This window comes from Paroedura picta, chromosome 1 (assembly GCF_049243985.1).
Source record: "Paroedura picta isolate Pp20150507F chromosome 1, Ppicta_v3.0, whole genome shotgun sequence".
Taxonomy (NCBI): Eukaryota; Metazoa; Chordata; class Lepidosauria; order Squamata; family Gekkonidae; genus Paroedura; species Paroedura picta.
Window position 1 is genome coordinate 39657685 of NC_135369.1, and position 24477 is coordinate 39682161.

A 24477-nucleotide genomic window follows, 5' to 3' on the forward strand; every position below is an offset into this window, starting at 1 on the left:
TCTAGTCCCATCTTCTGCTAGTGGATGAGGTCTTTTTTTGTTTCATTTTGCATTCCCTCAAAGACCCCCCCTTTCCTAATTAATGTTCTTAACTACTGTTTTTATGTTTCTCTTTATTTACACTGTTATTAATTGTTGTAATGATGTGTGTTGTGGAGAAAGTTTCCTTGACATGGACTTTGGATTATTTTAATGCATGAATTTGACACACACCCCTTCTCTTGTACATTTTTAAAGGATAGCATGCAAATAGCCATGATTGCGTCCACACATTTGTCACTTTGGGCCAAAGGACACAATACGTAGGAGATTAACTTGACTTTTTCGGAAGTGATGATTGTGGTAATTTAGGTACATGCTGAATCACTCTTTCCTGCATGACATTGACATAGAAATCACCTCGACACCGATATGTCAAGCTGTGATAAGAAAAAAAGGAGAGCTACAGTAGGTGTCTACTGTTCTTTTTCCTACTGGGGCCTGTTTGTGATGGGCATGAACTAAACCACAAAGAAAACTTCATGATTCACAAATAGAAGTTAATGACAGTTGATGAAGTTCACGGGTTTGTGGTGGTTTGTGGATGAAGCAGAAAGTAAAGATGTAAAGGGATTCTGAGTCTCTTTAAATCCCTGCTTTCTGTTCCTCACGAAAGCTGTTTTGGGTGGTTGAGACCCAGCAGATTCATACAACAGACATCACTCTCAGGCTTTAGGTTGAATCTTTATGTAAAAGTCTTTATTTGGAGAATCAGGACAGGAATCAGCACATCATGTAAGCTCTTAGACAGGAATCTTGACAGAGACACTGGGAAGGGGGCTTGCATACCTTGGCTTGGGGAGGGGGGACATAGAGGTAGCATTTTGGTGGGAGCAGGTATTCATACAGAAAAAGGCAGTATTGCTCTCAGATCTGAAAGGTGCCAAAACAGCCCATCCGGACATCTGTGGTTTGGGCTGCTCTGCCAGGGAGGCTAGCCTTGGGTGAGGAGATAAGGGAAGGACTGCAGAATGAGCCTTTGAAATGCAAGGAGCAGATGTGAGGGGGACAGCTGAGAGGAGGTGCCACAACTCAGCGGGAGATCTGGGAGGAGAAAGAAATAAAGCAACCTCAAAGAAGATGGAAACCACAGGTCAGGAACTAGGGGTTCATGACAGGCTGTCCTCTGCAATACTGTTAAAGTTTAAAAGGACTGCAAAACAACAGGAAAAACAGCTGCACAATAGGGATGCACCCTTTAAGCTTTAATGGGACTGCATAAGACAGTGTAAAATAGCTTTTTGCAAACCACAGTCCCTTTCAGCAGGATTTGTAGCATCACAGATTCCTGGTTCAGTAAGGTTCATGGTTTGGCTTGTGATTCAGCCATAGACTGAGCTGCATTTCCCATCCCTAGGGCCCACGGCAGCACAGGGAAAGGTATTCTGTCATGGAGTCTTAACAGCAAGAAAAGATTACTTTTCTGATCTTGCAGCTGGAATTCAAATGGTCTCTCACTCCTTGGCTGCTTTTCCCCCTAAATAAAACATCAGGGGATCCAATTGCAATGGTCCCATGTAACACATTACAAACTTGTGCATTTCAATACTGCAAGGGTAGAAGTGATGCTAAGGTATTCTCTGTTCTTTTGTTTTGAGAGTACAAGATACTGCCCTCCCTCTTGCTTCCTTCCGCATCAGAGCAGAAAATGTGCAGAAACAGCCTTTTTTTTGTGGCAGTCTGCCTACTAATTTACATTGATGTCGTCCTATCAGAGTGAAAGAACCATTCTGGAGTAAGCCGTTTGATTACGGCAGCTTGTTAGATTGGGGCTTAGTCATTCTGCTGTAGTGAGGCTGGGATCGAATGTGCTTTAAGAAAGATGAGCCTCCAAAATGGCTGGCGAGGCACTTCTTCAAAATACGAATCACCTAGGCTGGCATCACTCATCCCAGACTTCCTTTTGACTGAAATTGCACATTCCCATCTTTGCTGCATACACAAAATTTTCTGTAGAGAAGGATAAACACACACTCAATACTTCACTCTAATCCCTCGAGCAAACTTTCCATTTCAGCAAGCTCTGTGTGAAACTGAAAAGCCAAATACATTTTCATAAATTCTTGCATGTCTTAATACAAATGTTTGCCTCGACAGAAACGTATGCATGCATTAGGACTTTGAAGGTAATACACTTGATGGCTTGAACTGAGTTCCTGGATTCTGATGGGAAAGTGCATAATATTTTGACAAGATGATAACTAGGAATTTGAAAACCAGGGAGTGGGTAAGCGGGTACGCTGCAGCCCCCTTCTAAAAGGGGGTTTAGAGGGCATTCAGAAAATTACAGGCCACTAAGCCCAACATCTCTTTCAGGTAAATTTGTTAAAGTGACTAAATTATTAAGCATATAGAGCAGTGCTACTCATTCAGTAGTTTACAAGTCTTATGGCTCTTTGGCATATCACCTGTGACTCTTCTGGACAAGGTTCCTCAATGTGGCATCTTCCCCATGTTCCTGACTTCAAAACAACAGCCACTGCCAGGAATAGAGAGAGGGTTGCTAGCCCCCATTAGAGGCAGGGGTATACCCCATCTCTGGGCCCTGCTCCCCACCACCAATCAGATGCTTAGCAAGTGTTATCAGGAGCAGGAAGGAGGCCCTGGCTATGTCACTGATAATGTCGCAATGTCACTTCTAGCATGGACTGGAATCGTCACAGTGGTGATATCCTGGCAATGCTCTGACATTTGGGTAAACACTCTAGGGTCAAAGTTATTTTTACCGTAGAGTATTTGCCCAAATTCCCAAGCACTGCTGTGATGCTCCAACATGATGACTTCACTTCTAGTACACATCACTAGTGACATAGCCTGGGCCTCCGCCCCACTACTAGTAAATTCCCCCCACCTCCTGCCGTTTTACAAGAGAGGCCCAGCAATCCTAACTAAAGACTGGGTAAGCTGTGAGCTATCAGACTCATGCCAGGGATGGGAAGATCCATCCTTTCCTGAGAATATTTGACCTTTTTCTACAGTCTCTGCACTGCCATCCCAAAACAGATGGCTGTTTGGAGGATACCATGCTGGTGACAAGAATTTAAAACCACTACAATCACCACATTAGTCATCCCAAAAAAGAACAAGCTGCCCACAGTGGAATGCTGTTGCTTTCTCTATGACCAGCTTGTTTTTCTCTAGGAGTCTGGGCAATCTAATTCTCAGGCTGCTGTTCCTCATGAGGAGGAGAAGATGAGAGAGATGCCCTTCCCCTCACTACAGGTGCAACACAGCCCAGGAAGGTTCACCAGTGGTGGAAAGAATAGAATTGCCAGCTCCTGGTTGGGAAATAACTGTTGTGGGTGGTGTTACCCAAAATGCTTGTGATTAGACATGTAGAATCACAGAGTTGGAAGGGTCTGCCAGAGTCATCTAGTCCAATCCCCTGCACCATGCAGGAACTCACAAATATCTGTCCACTCAGTGACCCCAATTTCATGCCCAAGTTTCCCCCCCACACACACACACACCAAAAATCTCCAGAATTTAGCATTACTTGCCAGAAAGGGGATTTTATATCTTGTGGAGGAGTGGCACATGATAGGAACAGCATGGACACAGGATGGGCTGGTCTCAAACCAAGGCAAAAGGTTGATAGCTCTTGATGGGCTAGCTGATGGCTCAGGAGGGACAGTAATTGCTCAAGAGAAAAGGGATCATTTGAGCATAATGGTACATTTCCAGGGGCTCCTAGAGACTATCTAGAGTCTTGATGGGGGAAACTGCCCCTTGGCAGAGTGGCAAGAGTATGTAATGTGTAAAGATAATGAAACTAAACAAGGAAGCAATTAAATAAAGGACTCTTTGACCACAGATTTGCAATACAATGGAAGGGAGTGAGCAGAGTTCTCTCATCAGGCAGAATGTCCATTAATCTTTGTTGCAAATGTTTAGGTTACACCCAATTGCTGTGTCAGGCTGGAACACATGAAATGGTGGTCTGGCCAGGTAGGGTGGATGGCTGTCAGGAGTGCTTGGAGTCTGGCTTGCCTAAGCCTAGACCAAGTGTAGGTGCCATAGGTAGTTGGGAACAAGGTGCCTGTCTAACAATAATGTATGCCAGTACTAGTAACAGTGGAGCCTGGTGATGGTGGTATTTGGGGTGGAAAGGGACTTTAGCAGGGTATAATGCCTTAGAGGCCACCCTCCAAAGCAGGGGAACTGATCTTGGTCATCTGAAGATGGAGTCTAATAGCAGGATATCTCCAGATGCTACCTGGAGGTTGGCAATTTAAGGAGAGAGATGATAGTACGTGCTCAGAAGTATATAGTTCTCTCTAGGCTTATCATATGTGTCAGATGGCACACAGGGCATACTACAGTCATATGGCTCTTCTGGCTGATGGTAACTGAGAATATGGCTCTCTGCGAGTGAGTACCCTTGACACCAAGGAACAAAAGCTGCAGAGGTCAAATCAGCATGGCTTGTGCAAAGGAGAGCCCTGCAACACCAGTCATTTGGAACTCTCTAAAAAGGTTAACAAGCAAGTAGATAAGGATGATCAGATAGTCTATATTTCTAATTCCATATAAGCAAGTATGTTTAGAAGTATATAACTCTGTTTAGGATTTCACTGTAAATCTGCTAGGCTTAATGTTTTTCAAACATTGACCAATGGAAACTAAAACCTGGACTGAATTTAGTTTAAGCCCTTCCCTGAATGGGAATAGATTGCACTATGGGGGGGGGGGGGGAATCTGGTGAACCACCTTGTCAATCACTCTGACCTGCGTATGATTTTTTTTCAGCAGTGTGTTCTTATATGCTGTAATGACAGCTATAGTGTAGCATCTCAGGATTTGACATTACACTTTAAAACAAAATTCTGTAAAAGACTGTAATTTAGAAAATTGTGTAAATTGCCCATATATTATAGGTCAGATATTCTGCTGAAGAATAGTTCGGCAAATCCATCTGTAAAGTTAAAACTGCCGAATGCCAGCATACTTGAAGATTGACCCCCTCTGGACCTCTAGAATGTTACATCACTGCACTGGTATTTTTAAGGCAATGTGTTATTAAAACTAGAACTCTCATGATAAGATAAGTTAGGGTTTAGACAAAAGGACAAGAGCCATCAGAGTGTATTTGTGGGAACCAGATGGGAGGAAGGGGCCTAAGAGGCCTCTTTGAGATGGATGGGTAATGTTGAGGGCCAGGCAAGTATTACAGACTTGGAACACAGTGGAATGTGTGACCTCCAAACCAGATAATTAATTGCTGTTTCCTGGCTCTGCTTTGGCTCTGTGGTGTAACATCTGCTTTGCATAGAAATGGTCCCAGGTTCCATCCCCTGCATCTCCAGTTTAAAAAGGATCTGGTACTCCATGATGGGAAAGACCTCTCCACGAGGCTCTAGAGCCCTGGGTCTCTGTGAGAGCTCCTCAAGGGCAGCCAGGCCTATTCCCCTATATTTTGCCTTGATGGACTCGGCTGCAAGCTATTCCTGGCATTGCCATAACAGCAGGTAACTGGCTGCTTCCATTGACTTGGGGGCAGTGTTCTTACAAAGCCTGGATGCCTACTCCTGTCTCAGACTGCCTCCTTTCTCTTGATCAGCTGGCATCACTTCTGGCCTTGTTCCAAGGTTCCTCAAAGCCTGAAAAAAAATTCCAGGGGTTCCTCCAAAGCCAGAAGGTTGAAAAACTCTGCCCCAGAGAGCTGCTGCTAAGTCACTACTGACTTGAATATGCCCCTAGACTTACTCGGCTTAAGGCAGATTCCTGTGGCAACAGGATGGAGAATGGCCATCTCTCAAGGAAAATAAACCCAAACTTCTATTTTGTGATTGTTATTTCTTTCCTTTGTTTTTTTTACCATTTTAAATAAGGTTTTTAAGATTCCCCCCGCCCCCAGCTGACACGGAAGCAAACATTATTCACCCAGCCATACTGTTCTCTATATCAAATTTATTTCTGCAGCACTATCTATCACTTAGACAGATTCACCCTTTACCAGCACTAGGCTTTTTAATTGTTTACTGTTTGTCAATATTATTCGGCAACAAAATTGTTATTTAGCTTTCCCATATCCACAATACTCCTAGCAGCAATTTCCAGTTGCTTGGTCCTCTTGAGGCTCTCCAAAGTTGGCAGGGGAAAAGCATATGAGAAGCAGTGGCAACACCATGTGGTTTGTAAGATCCTGAAGGTCATATGCTCAAACTGCTGCTATTTAGTGTTAATGGTACACATTTCCTGATACCGAAATTATTGGTACCAGGGACTACCAGGTATATTTTGGATTCTACCTAGATGTACCAGAGTCTGCAACATACATGGAATCCACGGCAGGTTCTCAGGGGTGCTTCCTTGGAGGCATGATGTGCTCAGGGGTTCTTCAGAAGGCACTGTGAAGACAGGTCAATATCAAGAATCTTGCATGATGTTGCAACGATCCAAACCATTTTGTTATATGTAGTACTCATTCTTTGTGAGAGATCCTACAGAAATCAAAAGGTGTTTTGTTACCCATAGGTTATACATGTGGGCTTTTTAACCACTGGGGAAGTACTGTGGACTATTCCTGGGAGTCAGATTTTGCCTAGAGTGTGAGACACAGTGTGGTTTAGTGCCATAACATCATCAAGGAGTTCCTACCATGTTGGTGCTTGCCACATGTGATCAATCTATAGGGAATATGGAGACAGTGCTATTAAAATCAGTATGTGGCAACCAGATTAATAGAAACTCAATGTGAGTAGCTACCAAAATTGTTATCTCCCCCCACTTCAGTTGCTACTTTTGTTCTTCCCAATTTGCAGCTGATGCAGTTGTGGTGACCTACCATTTGGTGTAGCAGAACCATAGGATCAGCCTTTTCAAGACACAGTAATCAAAGAGGCAAAAATAGGCCATTTGCACTTGATACTTCTGCTTGCTTTTATATGTTGCCATTGTGAGCATTTTTATTCCACCCACTTTCTTGCTTCTTTCTTTTGTCATTCATACAGCATCGGTGCATAAACTGTGTGAAAAGATATGCACTTAATGGGTAAAATTGGACACAAGGAAGCAAAATAGTGCACAAATGCTCATGGGTTCAAATCACTCAAGAACAAGGAAAAACAAGATAGGAGTTTTGAGACAAGCCAGCAAGGGCAAGAAATTTAAACACTTAATATATCCAACATTTTTTTATTGTAAGATGTAGTGGTACTTGTCATAATCCCAGTTAAAAATAACCTAAACAAAGGAATGTGTGAACCGTACAATATAATCTTTGATGCTAACTCTATTAATCCTTGAAAGGATCCACAATGGAAATTCTCTGGGCCTCATAGTGCAATAGAAAGAATTTATAGCACAGAATGTATATTGGTAAATTAGTAAATTCCTACAGAAATGTTAATGTTTTGCTCTTGTTCTCTGCAATAGAGAGCCTTTGGGGATGCCAGGAGCAGCAATGTGGCAGGAGTATATTCTTATATCCGATTAATTAACAGCATAAATCTTAGTGCTTCTGTTTGGCTGCTGTTATAGAAAACAGAAAGCTAAATCTTATGGTTAACAGGCTGGGAGCCACTGTCAGCATGAACACATGAAACTTCCTTATACCAAATCCAGCAAGATCAGTATTGTCTGCTTTGACTGCCAGCGCCTCTCTGGAGTCTCAAATCGAGCTGTTTCCTATCGCCTGGCCCACATACTTCCTGATTCAATCCTGAGGATTGAATGTGTAGTCAAAACTTAGAATCAATACCCATAAGGATTTTGTCCAGTTCTTGCTGCAGTGTTTCCTAGAGTCACCCAGGCCAGAGAACTATCAAGCTGAAGGGCTTCAGAGACTGTTTCCTCAAGGACTGAGGCACAAATCAGTTTGGGGCTGCTTGCCCACTTTTTGGAGAACACACTGGTTACAAATTCTTGCCTAAAATGTATTGAAAGTGCATTATCCAGCATATATGAATGTAGCCTCAGATTGGTTCAGACCCTGCATATTCCAGAAGCAGTGCTTGAGTGGGGAAAAGGGGGGGGAAGCTTAATGATCCCAGCCAAATCATCCCCCTCCCCCACCCAAGACATCTAAAAATAGAGAAGGGAGCAATTACAATAATTAGGGCCTAATCCCCTTCAGTGTGTTTTTGTCATTCAAGTACTGCCTGAAATGTAGTTTCAGATGTGTTTCTTGGGAATACACTGGCAGTCACTAAGGCCCATTATACACGGAGGGGAAGGTCCGCATTCGGGGTGGAATGGTGTCGCCTAAAATCACCGATAATGCATGGCGCCAGATGCATCTGGCCGCAGATTCGGTGCATGCCGCCGAAAAAGCCACGTTAGCAAAATGAGGAAGAAAGCGGAGCTTCCGGATGACCAGGGCGCAACCAGAAGCGGCGCTGGGGCCGCCGCGTGCATAATCGGTTACTCTGGGTTTTGCTGCCATTGCGTCGTGTCCCGCGTCTTCCCCCTCCACGTTTCCCATGTGACCCGAAATCGCCGTTTCGGCGGCCGTGCATAATGGGCCTACAAGACATTAGCCATGACATCCTAAGCACCATCCTGACCCTTTGACATCCACGAACTTAGAACTTAGAAGGGTGTAACTTTGTTTAGAATGATGATGTAGCATACAGTGAAGGCGTATATGGGGGGCTTTGTCTGATGAACCCAGTCTGAAACATGGGTCCTTTTTCAACATCTTGTTTAACATCAAATTGGAGTCCACAAAGGGTGCTGATGTTGCTAGTGGTTGCCTTTGTTGGCAGCTCCAACCTTCTGAGGGACATTGCCATGTAGAGAGGATCTTTTCACTGCACCTATAGAAAGCCCACCATGCCTTGTCCTATGGAGTCAATAGGGTCCACTGAGTAATCTGCTCATGTGCCAGCCATTAGAACATCAGCAAATGGGTCTTAAGATTTATCTTCTTTGCTGTCTTTATACTTTTGGGTAGGTACTCCTAATGAAACCCTCTGAATCTTGGTCAGTAGAAAGCAAGAAGATCAAAGGGTTACTGAGCCATCTGTACAGCTAGAAACCCAATTAAAGAGGCATCTGTTGCCCTTCTTATCCCTCCTGCTGACACTTTATCGTGTGCACCAAAAAAGTCCTGTTAGTACGCTTTCCCCCCGTTGCCATAGCAGCTGGAAAACCCACAGCCCAGGAGAAACCTTGAAAGATCAATATGTTTGTCTCTTGAAAATAAGATGAGGGGGAGGGGAAGAAGAAAACAGATTGATGCTTGTTTGGGATGAAACCGTTTCAAAATGCAATATCCCAAATTAGATTTAAATTACACAAAACAGTGCTAGAGCTTTCAAGCAGGAATTGTGAAGACGGTTTCCTTCAGTTTTCAGAAACCATGTAAATTAAAGAATTTTATGTGGAAACTAAAAATATAAATTACCTTTATTATGCTAGCAATTTGAGAGAAGAATGCATGCTAGTAAGTTTTCCCTCTCAAAAATAAACAAAAATGTTGTGGCACATTTTATCCACTTCCTTGGAGGCATGATGTGCATCTGTCTATCTATCTATCTATCTATCATCTGTCTGCCTATCTATCTATTATCTATTAAAATATCTGAAATTCAGGAAGTATGAAGTTTGACGTAATAAATAAGTAAAGGACATGAGACTGAAATGAAGGAAAGTGCAGTAGCAGGAATTCTCAATGGCAGCAGTTGTTCATTGTACAAGTAGAGAAACAAGACAGTGTGGCAAAGATATCCCAGGTTCTTGTTAAGGCCTCAATAAATGTTATTGGATTGCTTGATGGTACAGAGAGAAACAGTGAATTTCTCTTTTTTTCTACCCCCTCCTTAAAAAAAAAAATGATGGGGGGAATGGTAGGCAATGAAAGGATTAAATATACACAGACATCCATGCCCCTCCACTGCTCAAAACAGAAGCCTTCCCAGACTGCTTTTCATTTTTTAACAAGATTCACTGAAGCTCCTGTTAGCTTCATGCTGGAGAAGAAGTCAGCAGAACTTGTAACAGATACAGATTCCCCATGAGAGCTGTGGCTACTCATATCCACAGTCTTCTTGGCTTCCCTCAAATGTCCATAATGTAGAACAAAGGGGTCAGCAGTGGTAGTGAGATTCTGAGTTGTATCATTTTATATGGAGTTGGGTTCATAATGTGCATATATAAAACAACAAAGAAACTTGTATTACCTTGCAAATAGAAGAAGTATACTTTCCAGGGAGTAAGTCCACCTGAATAAAATGGAACTTACTTTCAAGTAGCTCTGTTTAGGATTTCTGCCCTAATAACTTTGCAGGTGCCTTTGCGGTCCAGAACCTATTTTGGCAAATGATTAGGGTTGCCAAGCTCCCCCCTCTCCCAGCCACCAGTGGGGGGTTGGGGGTAGGATTGCCAGATTGTGGTTGGGAAACAGCTGGAGATGTGGCAACATAGCCTGGGAAGATAGCGCCCTCGGTGAAATACAGTTCTATAGAGTCCCTCCTCCAAAGCATCCATTTTCCCCAGGGAAAATGATCTCTGTAGTCTGGAGATTAGCTGTAATTTCAGAAGATCCCCAGGTGTCACCTTGAGGCTGGCAACCCTACAAATGATTCTGCTTTCCTTCTGTGGTTTGTATCCTTGTAAGCAGGAAACCTAGGAAACTGCTTGATAAACCAACTGTCCCTCCTGCATGAGCATAAGGGGATGAGCAAAATGACTGGATTTGACCTGGTCTCTGTATGCATTGTAAATAGATTCATACAAAAATTATCTTCTCGAGGGCATGGTGGTTTTGTGCTAATTTATTTTTTTTAATCTAGTTTAAAAAGTGGCCAAGGTAAGACTGGAGGAAAACAAATACCCCCAGTTTAAAGGTAAAGGTATCCCCTGTGCAAGCACTGAGTCATGTCTGACCCTTGGGGTGACGCCCTCTAGCGTTTTCATGGCAGACTCAATACGGGGTGGTTTGCCAGTGCCTTCCCCAGTCATTACCGTTTACCCCCCAGCAGCAAGCTGGGTACTCATTTTACCGACCTCGGAAGGATGGAAGGCTGAGTCAACCTCGAGCCGGCTGCTGGGATCGAACTCCCAGCCTCATGGGCAAAGCTTTCAGACGGCTGCCTTACCACTCTGCGCCACAAGAGGCTAATTTTAATCAGAAAGGAAAGTAGGGAAAGAACAAAGAAATGTTTTTGCAACCTTGAACTACCTTCAGACTGTCAAATCCCCAGAGCATTGGCAGCACCTTGCTACACTAATTTATCTCATCTTCAGTAAATATATTACTAGAATTCCTTTGTTATTTTGTTTCCCTTAAGAACTTAAAGATCCATATCTGGCCATTTTAAAATTGTCTTTGTGATGAATATCAAGCCAGGATGATTGCAAGCAATTAAAAAGTTTCATCAAAGATAGAACACAAGATGAAAACTCTTTTCCTTGGTTGGAGCAATCCCTTAGAACTTTTATTAATTCACTCAAGCTATATTATGGGGGAGGGTTCATTCCCACCTGGATTCTTCTCCCCTACCCCTCAAGAATAAAAGCTTAAGCTGCCAAACAGGGAATCAAATTAGTTTTCTAACAAAGTGATGTAGAAGAAAGCATTAATAATTGCTTCCTCTGGGGCAGTGGGAGTGCCAGCTGGTCAGGAAAAGAATCAAGCAGCCTTGAGAAGGGTGGGGAGAGGAGAAATGATACCTTTAAGATTTGCAGTTGACAGGCACTTGCAGAAACAATGACAGATAACCTGTATTCTAAACAGAGGTTCAGCAGGTAAAGCCTTCACCACTTCCTTTGTGTTGAGCTAAACCAGTTGAATTTCTACCTTTATAATCATTTCCAATGTTAAGCCATAGGATTCCAGCCATGGAAGAAGTGGCAAAAAGTAAAAAAAAAAAATTCTTATTTAGATTCAGAACTCATCCTTGACTGACATAATTTGCTTCCATATAAAGCTTTACTGGTGGGATGATTTTGCCTGCCTGTTGAGCCGGTCTGAATATTAGAGGTTTTGATTTCATGGCCTTCACAGTTTAAAGTTCAGTCAGATCTGCACCATGACATTTAGTATTTTGGCAGTTGATTACTTTCTCTCCTTTTGTTCTGACATGAGCTAACTCAGTGCTATAGGGAATTTTAAAAGCAATTGCCAAACATTGACCTGAAGAGATAATGAAGGAATTGAATAATAAATTTTCCATTGCAAATGTAGTTTGAGGAGGGAAAGAACAGTTGGTAAAGAGGCAATTTGTGCATGGAAGAGAGATACAATATACGAAGTTCCTAGTATCCTGAAACAATGTTCATGTATATATATTGAATGCATTTGTGAAGGAGAAGGATCATGGCTGCAAGCCCCAGGGCAACCTATGCATGTTGAGTCGTCTATAGGTGCAGTTCCTACATGGATACAGATGGTCCTCAAGTAGGATTTGGATGAGTAATCAAAAACTCTGCTCTACAGCAGGGCTCCTGATTGTGTGGATAAACCTTCATGTATGGGGAGATCTGAGTCTCAGTGGAAGAGCCTCTGCTTCACATGAGGAAGGTCCCAAGTTCAATCCCTGATGTCTCCAATTTCAAAGGACCAGGCAGTAGGTGATATAGAACAGTGGTCCCCATCCTTTTTATCATCGGGGACCACTCAACGCTTTACAATTTTACTGAGGCCCGGTGGGGGGGGATAGTTTACTCCTCTACTCTCAACCACTGCCCTAACGCTCTCTGACTCTGGTCGCTATGGTAATGTTTAAACATCCCTTCAAAATAAGATACAGACAGGCCACAACAATGAACATAAGGAACATTTTATTTTCATGGAAATTTTAATTCATGACAATGACAAATCAATGGGAACCCTGAGCTTGTTTCTCTGCAACGAGATAGTCCCATGTGCGCCTGCCAGATCGTGGATGAAGTAAAGAGCCGGGGGGAGGGAGAAGGCGTCCTTCGTGGCCCACCTCCAGTTAGTCGATGGACCACATGTGGTCCGCGGCCCACAGGTTGGGGATCACTAATATAGAAGACCTCTTCCGGAGACCCTGGAGAACCAGTCTAAGCAGACAGCAATGACTCTGTTGACAAGTGGTTTGTTTCAGTACAAAGTGCTTTATGTGCTCGTGGTTTCTAGTCTGTGCATATAGTATAGTAGAGGTATTTTTTAGTAGAGGTAGTCATTGAGCACAGGCACCTTTTTCAGGACTCTTTCAAGTTGAGGGTGGAGTGAATTAGTGTGTCAGACGCACAGGAAACTCACAACAAAACTTATTCAAAAGAAAAGAGTTTTATTGATTAGCACTATACGCATTGGACTGAAAGTCAAATCTGACCAGAGGCCAGATTTGCCCCAGCTTATCAATACATTTCTCCCGCCCAAAACTTGACAGTTCCCAAGGAGGGGGGTAGGAGAGAAAAGACATGTGTGTTAAAACAACAGGATTCCATTCTCCCAGCCTTGAGAGAGGTGACAACAACCCTGTGAGCCCACAACAAGATAAAGGTTAACATAACATCACTACTCTACTTTATAGCTTACAAACTACAAGGCCAGGGCAAGCAGGCGCCAGGCCCAATCAAGCAGTATAACTGACATGGAGGAACTCAGGCTAATTTATGACAGAGATTCTACAATCCTGACATCGTGGAAATCAGTGCAACTTTATATAGGAGTATTGGTGCTTAAAAAAACAACAACAACACTGGTCTAGTGATCACTGTAGCTTGCTAACATCATTTGAAAAAGACTATTAAAATGTATATTGACATAAACTCCCATTCCCAAAAGGTTATACCATCTAAAGCCTAGCATTGTATTACAGTGAAATCCTAAGCAGAACTGTACCTTTCTAAATCTACTGAGTTCAGTTAGCTTAGAAGGGTGTAATTCTGCTTAGGCTTGCCCTGTTATTTATTAGTAATCACTAGTAATCACGATTTGTCCAGTGTGTGAGTTTGTGGCAAACATTAGACTCATTCACCTCACTTGAATTACTCCTGTATTTATGTATTTCCACATTTGTGTACTACCACAGTTCTGGCAATGTAAAGTTAAAAAAAATCATACAAGGATGTACATCCCACCATTACCACCCCTTAAGTATTTGTGGACAGAGATCTACAGAAGCAGCTAGTTTCCAGCTTTTATTAACTTCGGGGTTGTAATAAATCCAATGGGTAGAACATAGGAATTATGATAATAATTAAAGTCTGGATGTATTTTTGGTCACCAAAGGAAGATAATATTTCTCTCACTTCCATTCATGCACATACAGTGAAGACATAAGGTAGTTGCAGTGAATTTATCTTTTAAGAAATGAGCAAAGGATAAGTTGATAAGAGACAGATTTTATTAGAAACAAATTTAATTTTGCCAGGGGATTATTTGTCTTATTTACATTGAGCTTAGAAGGTCACTTTTCATATTGCACCATTCTTTTATAAAAAACAAAGCTGACCTCAAGAGTGCCCCACCCCCCAAAAAAGAAAATACAGCAGAGGAAATTAATATGTGAAACTAATTAGAACTTTCATGGAAGAATCAGCAGAGTTTCATGGTCCTGCTGCAGCAGTGCATGAAAATATATTCTTGGCCCAGGTTTAGGGCTCATTCTAAGGTAGCTGAAGCTGTTTGCATTAGCTACAAGAAATGTTGCTGAGAAAGAGACAATAATAACTCGGAGAATTGTTGCTTGCCCCTGCAGTGTACTGGAGGGTGGAGGCAGATACAGTCTCAGTATTGTAGAACAAATTGGATGAAAATTGTTAATGGCTTACTGGGGACTGGCTTACAGATCACTCATCCCTGTTGAACCTCCTGAACCAGCCTTGCTGTTGACACAACCAAGGGAAACTCTGGGCCTGGAATGGAGCAGACATAAGGTGACCAGATTTTAACACTGGTAAAGCGGGACACCATTGACCGGGGGGGGGGGGTTGTTGAGTAAAAATTTAGTCTATATGGAGCAACAAAAATGTTCATAGAATGCATAGAACACAAAAATAGTAGTGTAATATATATATATATATATATTTAATTTCAACATAAGTACAATTTGCCAGGTGCCCCCAGATGTCCCTCCAAAAGTGGGACAATCTGGTCACCTTAAGCAGACAACAAATAAGGCAGACAGCCCCGGGTGATCAAGCATATTTTCTTGCCTCAGTTTCCTCTCTTAGTAACAACTGTACTTAGTACTCCAAGCATACAAGACTGTTTATCCCACAGTGTTATCCCACAATGTCAAGACTGGGGAGGGGCTGTGGCTCACTGGTAGAACATCTGCTTGGCATGCAGAAGGTCCCAGGTTCAATGTCGCATTAAAGGGAGACAGTGATCTGAAAGGCCTGAGACTGTGATTGAAACCCCACATTTGGCCAGGTACCAGTCGCTGGATTCATTTATAAAGTTCATGTGTTTTAGCAGGTGTACATGCAATCTATACATGCAATCACTGTAATGTGTGTACAGGTCTGATGGAGTGGGGACATGAGAGGTAGACTGGAATAGGTTGGGATTTTTTTAATGGTTTTTATGTTTCTATGTATTGGGGTTTTATTCTTGTTGTAACCCGCGATGAGTCAGTTCTGAGTATCTTTCCAGCAGATATTGAAAAAGATTGGAACTCTTAACAAAAAACTAAAATTTGAGATGAAAACTGTTGTATCTTCTAGTGCCAGAAGGAAAGGCTCATGTAGTCATTAACCTATAAGCAGAGAAATGACTACATTACAGGATTCAAACCAGGAGCTACCTGGTCTCTGCACAGGTTCCCTCAGTCAAATCAAAGAGATAGTTTAGTTCTGATATGTCCACCATTGTTCAACTCCCTCAATGCCAGCTCAAGACTATCTGTTGATGGAACTAAAGGAAAACCTAGCACCTCCACCCATTTGCATTATCTGCTGCTCCTTCCCCAAGTGTTGACACACTTGGGCTTGTCTTCCCTCCATTGCCTGAGAATATTTGATCTTAATCTTATCTTAATCCTCTTCTATGTCCACACTAGAGGCTCCACACTGGGCTGCAGGCTTGAGTTTGAGCTAGGGCAGGTTGCCCCACATCTTCCTGCTCGCGCATGGGAGAGCATTTGGCCCGGTGCACCTCGTGTGACCCAGATCTGTGCTCTCGCATGGACGCCAGAGCAGTGAAGTTCCCAGTGCGGAAATGGTTGGACATCTTTCCCTCAGCCCTTGTCAAGCTGCTTGAATTCTCACAAGGTGCCTTCCTCTAACAAGAGTCTGTCCAGCATTTTGGTTACCCTGGCAACCTTACCATTGATTGTGGTCACTTATGCAAACAAAATGGTGGTTGAACTCTCACAGGCTGAAGGAGTCTCATGAGAGTTTAGGGCATTTGTGGTTTGTCATGCCATTTTTTAAAAGATGGCTGGGGGAAAAGGGGGCCAGAAGGAATTGCTTCTGTGGCTTCTGAGAAGAATGGAGGGAACATTTGGGTTGGGAGGCTGAAGATGGACTGCCAGGTGCCACAGTTTGGCTAAGGGTCATGCCTCCTCCTACAATCCTAGACAGTGTGTTACTGCCCTGCTAACTTCCAGTTAGTTCTGCCTCTCAACTGTCTATTCTTGTTACTGCTCAGCTATCTTGTTCCTCTCCCCCAGCCTCTCTTATTAATTTACCCTTACTACATCTTCCCCTTCATTTCAGCCTCCGTGATGCATTTCTCTGTTGAAACCGAACCTTGCAATCCATTCTGCCTAATTAATTCCCCTATGGATCTGCCCCACTGCTCCCTTCAGTTTCAGTTCTGATCCTTCTGGGATTCACACATTAGTTCCCACATATTCAGCTGCCCACAGCTGGGCACTGGCAATGCCACTGGGGCTATAATCCAAAAGTCCATTGGAACACCTGTCGTCAGTCGCAGCTTAGAGGATCAATGTTGATGGCAATTACAAGAGACCCCACTGATTGACAGCCCATGTTAATTCCCTATCTCTCTGGAAGTTTGGAAAGGTTTAAATAACTTTATACATCTATTAACTGGCCCTGATGTTTTACTGATCACTGTGAGTGCTCTGCGTGAAGAACAGTTCAGTTTTAATTATAAAGTGTCCAGAGCAGTCATCAAATAGCTTCAGAAGTTTAATAAAGAGTGTAGGAGGGAAGGGGGGATCCAACAAATGCCAATAACAGCAATCGGTTTGGGAAGCAGCCTTGACATAATAAGTCTGAGAGATTGAGAAAGAGAGAGAGAGTTGGAAGTTACCAATATTGTACCCAGATCTTTATTTCTGCTGTCTCATTCTCATCTTTGCAAAACCAAAAAGGGATCAGAAACCCAACCTTAACAAAGTCAGGAACTCAAAAGTTGAGCGATAAAAACAATATAAAAATTAAACATTTATTAAAGTGCACTAATATTAGGTTTAAAAACAAAGTAAAAAACATATTAAAATAACTATACAGATCTAACTGCACACAAATAGACCAAACGCATTTCAACCCTACTGGGTCTTCCTCAGTGGTCAGTATTACGGAATAATGCACTCTTATATAAAGCCAATTAAGAAGTATAGCTGTGTGGTGAAGGGAAATCCTGGAAAAATAAATGTAAGAGCATGTTAGAATGAGCAAATATTAAAAAGGAAAAGTCTAATATTTTTTTACACAGAAAAATATTAGACATTTCCTTTTTAATATTTGCTCATTCTAACATGCTCCTACATTTATTTTTCCAGGATTTCCCTTCAACACACAGCTATACTTCTTAATTGGCTTTATATAAGAGTGCATTATTCAGTAACATTGGCCACTGAGGAAGACCCAGTAGGGTCGAAAGGCATTGGTATATTTGTGTGCGGTTAGATCTGTATAGTTATTTTAATATGGTTTTTACTTTGTTTTAAGCCTAATATTGGTGCACACTAATAAATAATTGTTTAAATTTTATATTGTTTCATAGCTCATTCTCATCCTTGGTCAAATAGATTCTTTAGGTTTCAGGAATAGTTAAAAAAAACCTGGTTTAAAAAGCAGATTCAAAAAACAAACAAGCAAACAGCACAATCCTTTTACCAGAAGCACTTTGCATTAATTATCTCAGCCCTTCTGACCAAATCACTATAAGGTAGATATTATTAGGTCCCTAATGCTAGTCTGTGATCCAGGCTTATGTTTAGGCTTGATGAAGGAAATAATGAGACCATGACTAAGGTAAAACTCAAGAGTATTTTCTAAAAGAAACATTATGAACTGTGAAAGGAGAGGAGCTGTTGATCAGTGGTGGAAATGCTAAAAGTCCCAAGTTCAGTCCCCTATACCTCCCATTAAAAGGGGCAAATTATGTGGAAGCCTGAGATCCTAAAGAGCTACTGCCAATCAAAGTAGACTGTCCTAACCTTGATAGAACAGTGGTCTGGCTCAGAATAAGACAGCTTCAGTGGTTTGCCTCAGAATAAAGCAGCCGGTGATATTCATCCTATACTTCCCCTCATCATGTAGAACCTCAGGCTATAGAAAGCAGAAACATAGTCAAATGAACCACAGCATAAAATGAGTAATGGGTTCTCCTATCAGAAAAAGCATTACAGATCTAATTTACAAGAAAGGTGCATTGATTTAAATTCCTTGTACAGACAAATATTCTAGGTTTCATAGACCTAATGTGTCCCCAGAACTCCAATGTTGAATAGGTCCTGCTTCCAATCTAAAGTGTGGTGGGTTTCTACCAGAGACAGATCTTTTTTTTTTTTTTTTTTGTGGCACCTTAGTTTTGAAATGGTCTCTCTTCAGTGGCTCATCTAGCACCCATTCTTCCATGTTACTTAGTGGGGGTGAATCCCCGTAATTGTCCAGGAATTTATTTAACTGCACATTGATTTTTGTTCCATGTCCACAGTGTTTGGAAAGTCGCTTTACTAACTCCTGGAATTTGTTTTAACACATGTGTGTTATGTTTTTAAATTGTTTATTTCTCCTCTCTCCTACAAAAGGAGCAATCTGGGGAACTTTTCCTGATGCTACTGTATTCAAAGTGTCCAGAAATTGGATGTATGGGGAGGTGGTGTCATGTGGAGGTTGTAGAAAGACAGGGACTCAAAATTATTCCTGCAAGGTTTGCTAGCTCCAGTTTGGAAAATGCCTGGAGATGTTTTGGGGTGATAAAGCCTGAGGAACATGAGATTTTAAAAGGGAAGGGACTTCAGCGGGCATTATGCCACGGAACCAATTTCCAAAGTGTCCAGGTGAATTGATCTCTGAAGGGAGGAGGGACCACAGGTTAAGCTTGGCAGCTCCTACATATATTTTGAACGGGTAGCTTATTTTGAATCACCTTCTTTTAATATCATTTGTGAATGTGCACTGCTTTTGTGACTCCAGTTATTATACCATGGATTTTCCTTAATGTTGCAAGTCTGAGAACTAACCGACCTCTGGGGCTATGTGTCTAAACAACTGATGAATAATTACTGTGGACCTTTGAGGCAGAGAGCAAAGCAAAAGGGAGGCTATTAGGAGCACTTTGTTTGAGATATGAGCTGGAGCAGATTTCTAGTTCTTTTTGCTGGAGGGAAGGACCAGAGTACATCATATTTCTTCTGAAGGATAAAAAGAGAATGCTTCCTACCTTCTGTTGTCTTTGCATTTCCATTGCATCATTGTCATTTTTCAGCTTCTGGAAAGAAAGACGCCAATACAACTTACAACTCTACTTTGAGAAAGAAGTCAGTCTCTCCCTCTCCCTCTTTTTCTCTCTCTCTCTGTCTCTGTCTCTGTCTCTCTCTCTCTCACACACACACACACACACACAGTGCCAATGTCTGGATGAGGCCTGGAAATCTCCTTAAATTATCATCTCCAGATGACAGAGATCAGTTCCCTTGAAGAAGCGGCTGCTTTGGAGAGTGGACTCTATAGCCTTGTATCTCAATGGCCTATTATGAATGGTGGCAGCCACACTGGGTGGCCGCCATTCCATTGTGGAGGGGCAAAAAGCCATGCCGTTCCCCGCATGCTCCCCTGATATACGCTGGCCACCCCGACGCAAGAGCCCCGTGCACGCAACACAGGGCGGGAAGCGCTGGGAGTGCTCAGCAGCGGTGGGGGGGATCGGGGGCATGGGGCCCCCACTGCACCATGGCGGGGAGCAGCATACTGCTCTCCCACCATGGTGGAGGAGGGGGGAGATGCCCCTGTCAGCTCCGCAGAGCTGCAGAGCTGGCAGGGGTGATTATACACTGGGTTAGCCAGACCTAGCCCTCACTGGCGCCCGCAGCAGACCTGGGAACACTGAAGACTCCGTGTTTCTTTAACACGGGCCTTCTGAGGGCTTAGGTCGGGCCAGGACTTGGTGGGACCAGGATGGCGGTGATGTCAAGAATAATCGAGGATTCCCCCAAAGCTCTGTAGCTGCCATCTTGGGCATTCCGGCCCATGCATAATTGGTCACTGAGATCCTTGCCTCCTCATGCCCTGCCTACCACAGAGTCCACCCCCCAAATCTCCAGAAATTTCTCAACCAACTGTTGGCAGCCTTAACACAGTTCAAGATTGTAGGTGGAGAAAGACCTTGGCAACACCTTCTACTAGGGATACTAGGGATGCCAGCCTCCAAATGGTACCTGGGGATCCCCCAGACTTACGCTTACCTCCGGACTACACAGATCAGTTCCCTTGAGAAAATGAATGCTTTGGAGGATGGACTCTATGGCCTTATATCCCACTGAGGTCCCTTCACTCCAAAATTTGTTCCTTTGGCCTGTAAACTTAATATATAGATAGCCCCATGTTATTCTTTGTAACAGCTTACATGTTGAATGTACTTGCTTGCCAGAAAGAGTTCACATGAAGCTTTCCAAAATGTAGAATGACAGCTGGGAATCTCAAAGAAGCTTACAATTGCCTTTCCTTCCTATCCCTACAATAGATACCCTGTATAGTAGGTGAAGCTGAGAGAACTGTGACTATCCCAAGGTCACTCAGCTGGCTGCACATAGAGGAATGGGGAATCAGACCCAGCTCTCCAGATTAGAGACTGCCACAGTTAACTGCTACACCAAGCTAGCACACTGGGTGTCTCTGTGTATGTGTGTGTGTGTGTGTGTGTGGGAGGGGAACTTGGTGGCTATAATGGCACCTCTGAAAAAACTGCAAGCAATAAGAAACATTCAATTTTAAAAGAATACATATTCAGAAGAACATTTCCATATTTGTTTTTAGAAAATCCTGGAATATAGCCTGACAAGAAAAAGGGATTAATCGCTCCTTTGACTGCATAGTTATGGTTGTCTGGTGTATTAAAAGGATTCGTTATATTGTTTGTGGTTTGTTTGTTTTTTCCTGTTTTTAAACAATTTCTTCAAATGCATACTGCTTTATTAATTAAATAAATATATCAATAGATATTAAGGTGCTTTTGTTTAGTTGTAGTAGACTTAATTTTTAGCACTAGACTGAGAAATACCTGGGTTAAAATGCCATAAAAACTATTAAGTTATTGGAAGGAAGGAAGGAAGGAAGGAAGGAAGGAAGGAAGGAAGGAAGGAAGGAAGGAAGGAAGGAAGGAAGGAAGGAAGGAAGGAAGGAAGAACCTAATCAGAACACATCCAGATTTGTAATCTGGTTCCTAATACATACTGTTTCCTCCTTGGGATCCTTTCCATAGTTTGCAGTAGATGTTTGGGATAAACTGTTCTTCATGCTACCACTATTTGAAAGTAAGGAAGTCTTCTGGAAGAAAGCACTGCGGAAGTGTTTAGAGTCAAATTCCTGTTGTTTCAGATAGAATGAAGTGCTGACAGTGGAATCTCACCTTCAGCCAATCAATTTCACCCTATGCAAATGCATTTCTTGCTCCCTGTGGCTTAAACAGATGTTTGTTAGCTATAATTAGGCAGCAAATGTTAAGGCAACATCCTTCACACTTTCTAAAATATCTTTTAACTTTCACCAAATTAAGATAACAGTGAAACATTAACTGAAATGAGAGCTATTCCTTACAGCATGCTTTTTTTATGATGATGATGATGATATTTGACTCGTACATTCAATGCCCAAATGAACATTTTGTATCACTTCAGTCCCAATTATTTTTGGTGGAACCAGCTCACACACTCAGCTCTTTGTGTTTTCAGGTTGTAAGAAACAAGGAGTTAATCCAATGTCTTACCTCTCTTTTGTCCTGGGGGGAAATATTAATAGTAGCTCAAACTACTTAATGTTATTTAATCAGCTTAACTGAATGGTCCAGGATAGCCCAATCTTGATGGTCTCGTAAGCTAAGCAAGGCTGGCCTTTGTTACTACTTGGATCAGAGACCACCAAGGGAATCCAAGGTTTCTATGCAGAGGAAGGTAATGATAAAATCCTGATAGAGTCTCTTGCCTTAAAAACCCAATGGGGTCTCCTTAAGTTGGCTCTGGCTTGATGGCACTTTCCACTACAAATCAGCTACATCAGCATACTTCTTCTCTAACTGGCCCACTAAGTTGCTGTCTTAATCTTCTTCTTCTTTTTCCCTATTAGTCTCTACCCCCTATCTTTCTCTGATTTTATTGTAGTTGCTGTGTTTCTTCAAGATGTATGCTGTGATGCTTAGTTTCTGACACATGCACATATATGAATGGAGGAGGAGGAGGTGGAGGAGTTGGTTCTTATATGCCACTTTTCTCTTCCCGAAGGAGTCTCAAAGCAGTTTACAATCTCCTTCCCTTTCCTCTCCCCACAACAGACACCCTGTGAGGTTGGTGAGGCTGAGAGAGCCCTGATATTACTGCTCAGTCAGAACAGCTTTATCAGTGCTGTGGCAAGCCCAAGGGCACCCACCTGGTTGCATGTGGGCGAGTGCAGAATCAAACTTGGCTCGCCAGATTAGAAGTCTGCCCTCCTAGCCACTACACCAAGCTGGCTATCTAATGGATAATGGTTGTTGATTTTCATAGAATCATAGACTCATAGAGTTGGAAGGTACCTCCAGGGACATCTTGTCCAACCCGCTGCACAGTGCAGGAACTCAGAACAATATATGTTGATTGATACGTTTCCATCATGCAGAATCCTATGATACTATTCTCACAACCCATGCATTATTCTCTGAATATTTATCATCTCTTTAGTTCAAATGTCATGTTGCTCTTAATAGAGGCCCTCCACAGATTCATAGACAAAGCACTTTTGCAAGTGAAAACATTCCTTCTGCTGTCCCACAAGTAAGATACTCTCTCAGGTCACAGGCCCCAAAGTCAGATCAAAATTAAGCAACTGCTGTTAAGCTGCTCTGTCCTTAGCAAACTGTTTTCTCATGCTAGCTTCAGGAAAGCTTAACTATTACATTAGTACATTATACGTAGGCATAATTGGCTTTGGTGGAATTATTCCAAAAGAGAATTTGACCCAAATGTGATAGTGACTTCTCCACATTCCAAAATGTACATATTGCCAAATGGCCCAATTATTGTTCCACATTATTAGTCTGCTTGCATTTTAATCACATTTTTGCAGACTCCCACTTTAAAAAGAAGTGGATAATGTGTCAGTTGGTGTATATCCTTATCAGTCTCCCAGGCAAATGTATAGGCTTTTAAAGAAACAATAAATTGGTGGAAACCACTAGATAAATGAACAACTGCTGGTATTTTTTTTTAATGAAAAGTGATTGTAATGCTGGAAGCTTTCCCATATTATGAAGCTTCCCATGTTAAGACTTTCTTGGACTTGACAGGGAGATTTGCTTTTGATTTGTGGCTTAAAAGATCCCTTTTAATTCCTTGGTAGAGCTTATTAGTGTTTGTAGCCTCTTTTTATAGCTTGATTGATGTTTGGTGTCCTAAGCTCATGGGTTAATAGTCACATAATATCACCAACCCTACGACCCCATTTTCTTGTCTGTGCATATGACAATATTGTTTTAGGCAGTAGCTGTCCCTTAGTTTTGATGCACTGATCATGAATTGATGAAAAGTAGGTACAATGGACATGTGTATGTTCCACACATGTAGATTAGGATTTCTCAGCCTTTTTACTGTTGAGAATCTCCTGAAATATTCTTCAGGCTTTGAGAAACCATGGATATGATGTCGTCAGGATACACCTTCCTTCCATGCCCCGGAAATCACATGTTTATTGTGTGCATGACATCATCACTAATAAAATAAAATGTTTGTGAAATAAGAAGTTAGTTTCATTTTTGGCAGTATGCTAAGCAGCAAACCTTGGCTGAGCAAAACAAGGAAGCATTCATCTCAGCTGTTATAAAGCTCACCATGCAAAGCAGCAACTCTTCTCAGGGAAAATGATCAATGTGATTTTGAGATTACTTGTAATTTTGGGAGATTGCCAGGCACAACCAGGAGGTTGGTAATCCTAACAAGACTGAGAATATATTTTCTCAGGGTTAGAAATGGCTGCCAGGGCAAGGAGAAACCAAGGAAGAAAGGAATCCTTGTGAAGGTTGTGCACAGTTCTTATACTGGATCCAGGTGTAATAGCTCTCAGCCAGTGTCAAGATGGGACCTGGGGATACCCTGGTACTACAGCTCATTTCCAGTCTACAGTGATCAGTTT

The 24477-nt window shown here is 42.3% G+C and overlaps 1 protein-coding gene and 1 long non-coding RNA gene across 39 annotated transcripts in view; one reads left to right on the plus strand and one right to left on the minus strand.

Moving 5' to 3' along the window:
- The window catches only part of NRXN1 (neurexin 1), a 1166434-nt gene that overhangs the window by 365753 nt on the left and 776204 nt on the right, over nucleotides 1-24477 (plus strand). The gene's annotated exons all lie outside the window — the stretch shown is intronic.
- LOC143836086 (uncharacterized) lies at nucleotides 6936-22371 on the minus strand. The gene is made up of 3 exons (XR_013230507.1): nucleotides 21553-22371; nucleotides 19544-19591; nucleotides 6936-7006 (listed from the first exon to the last, which is right to left on the minus strand). It is a non-coding gene; the product is annotated as an uncharacterized LOC143836086 (long non-coding RNA).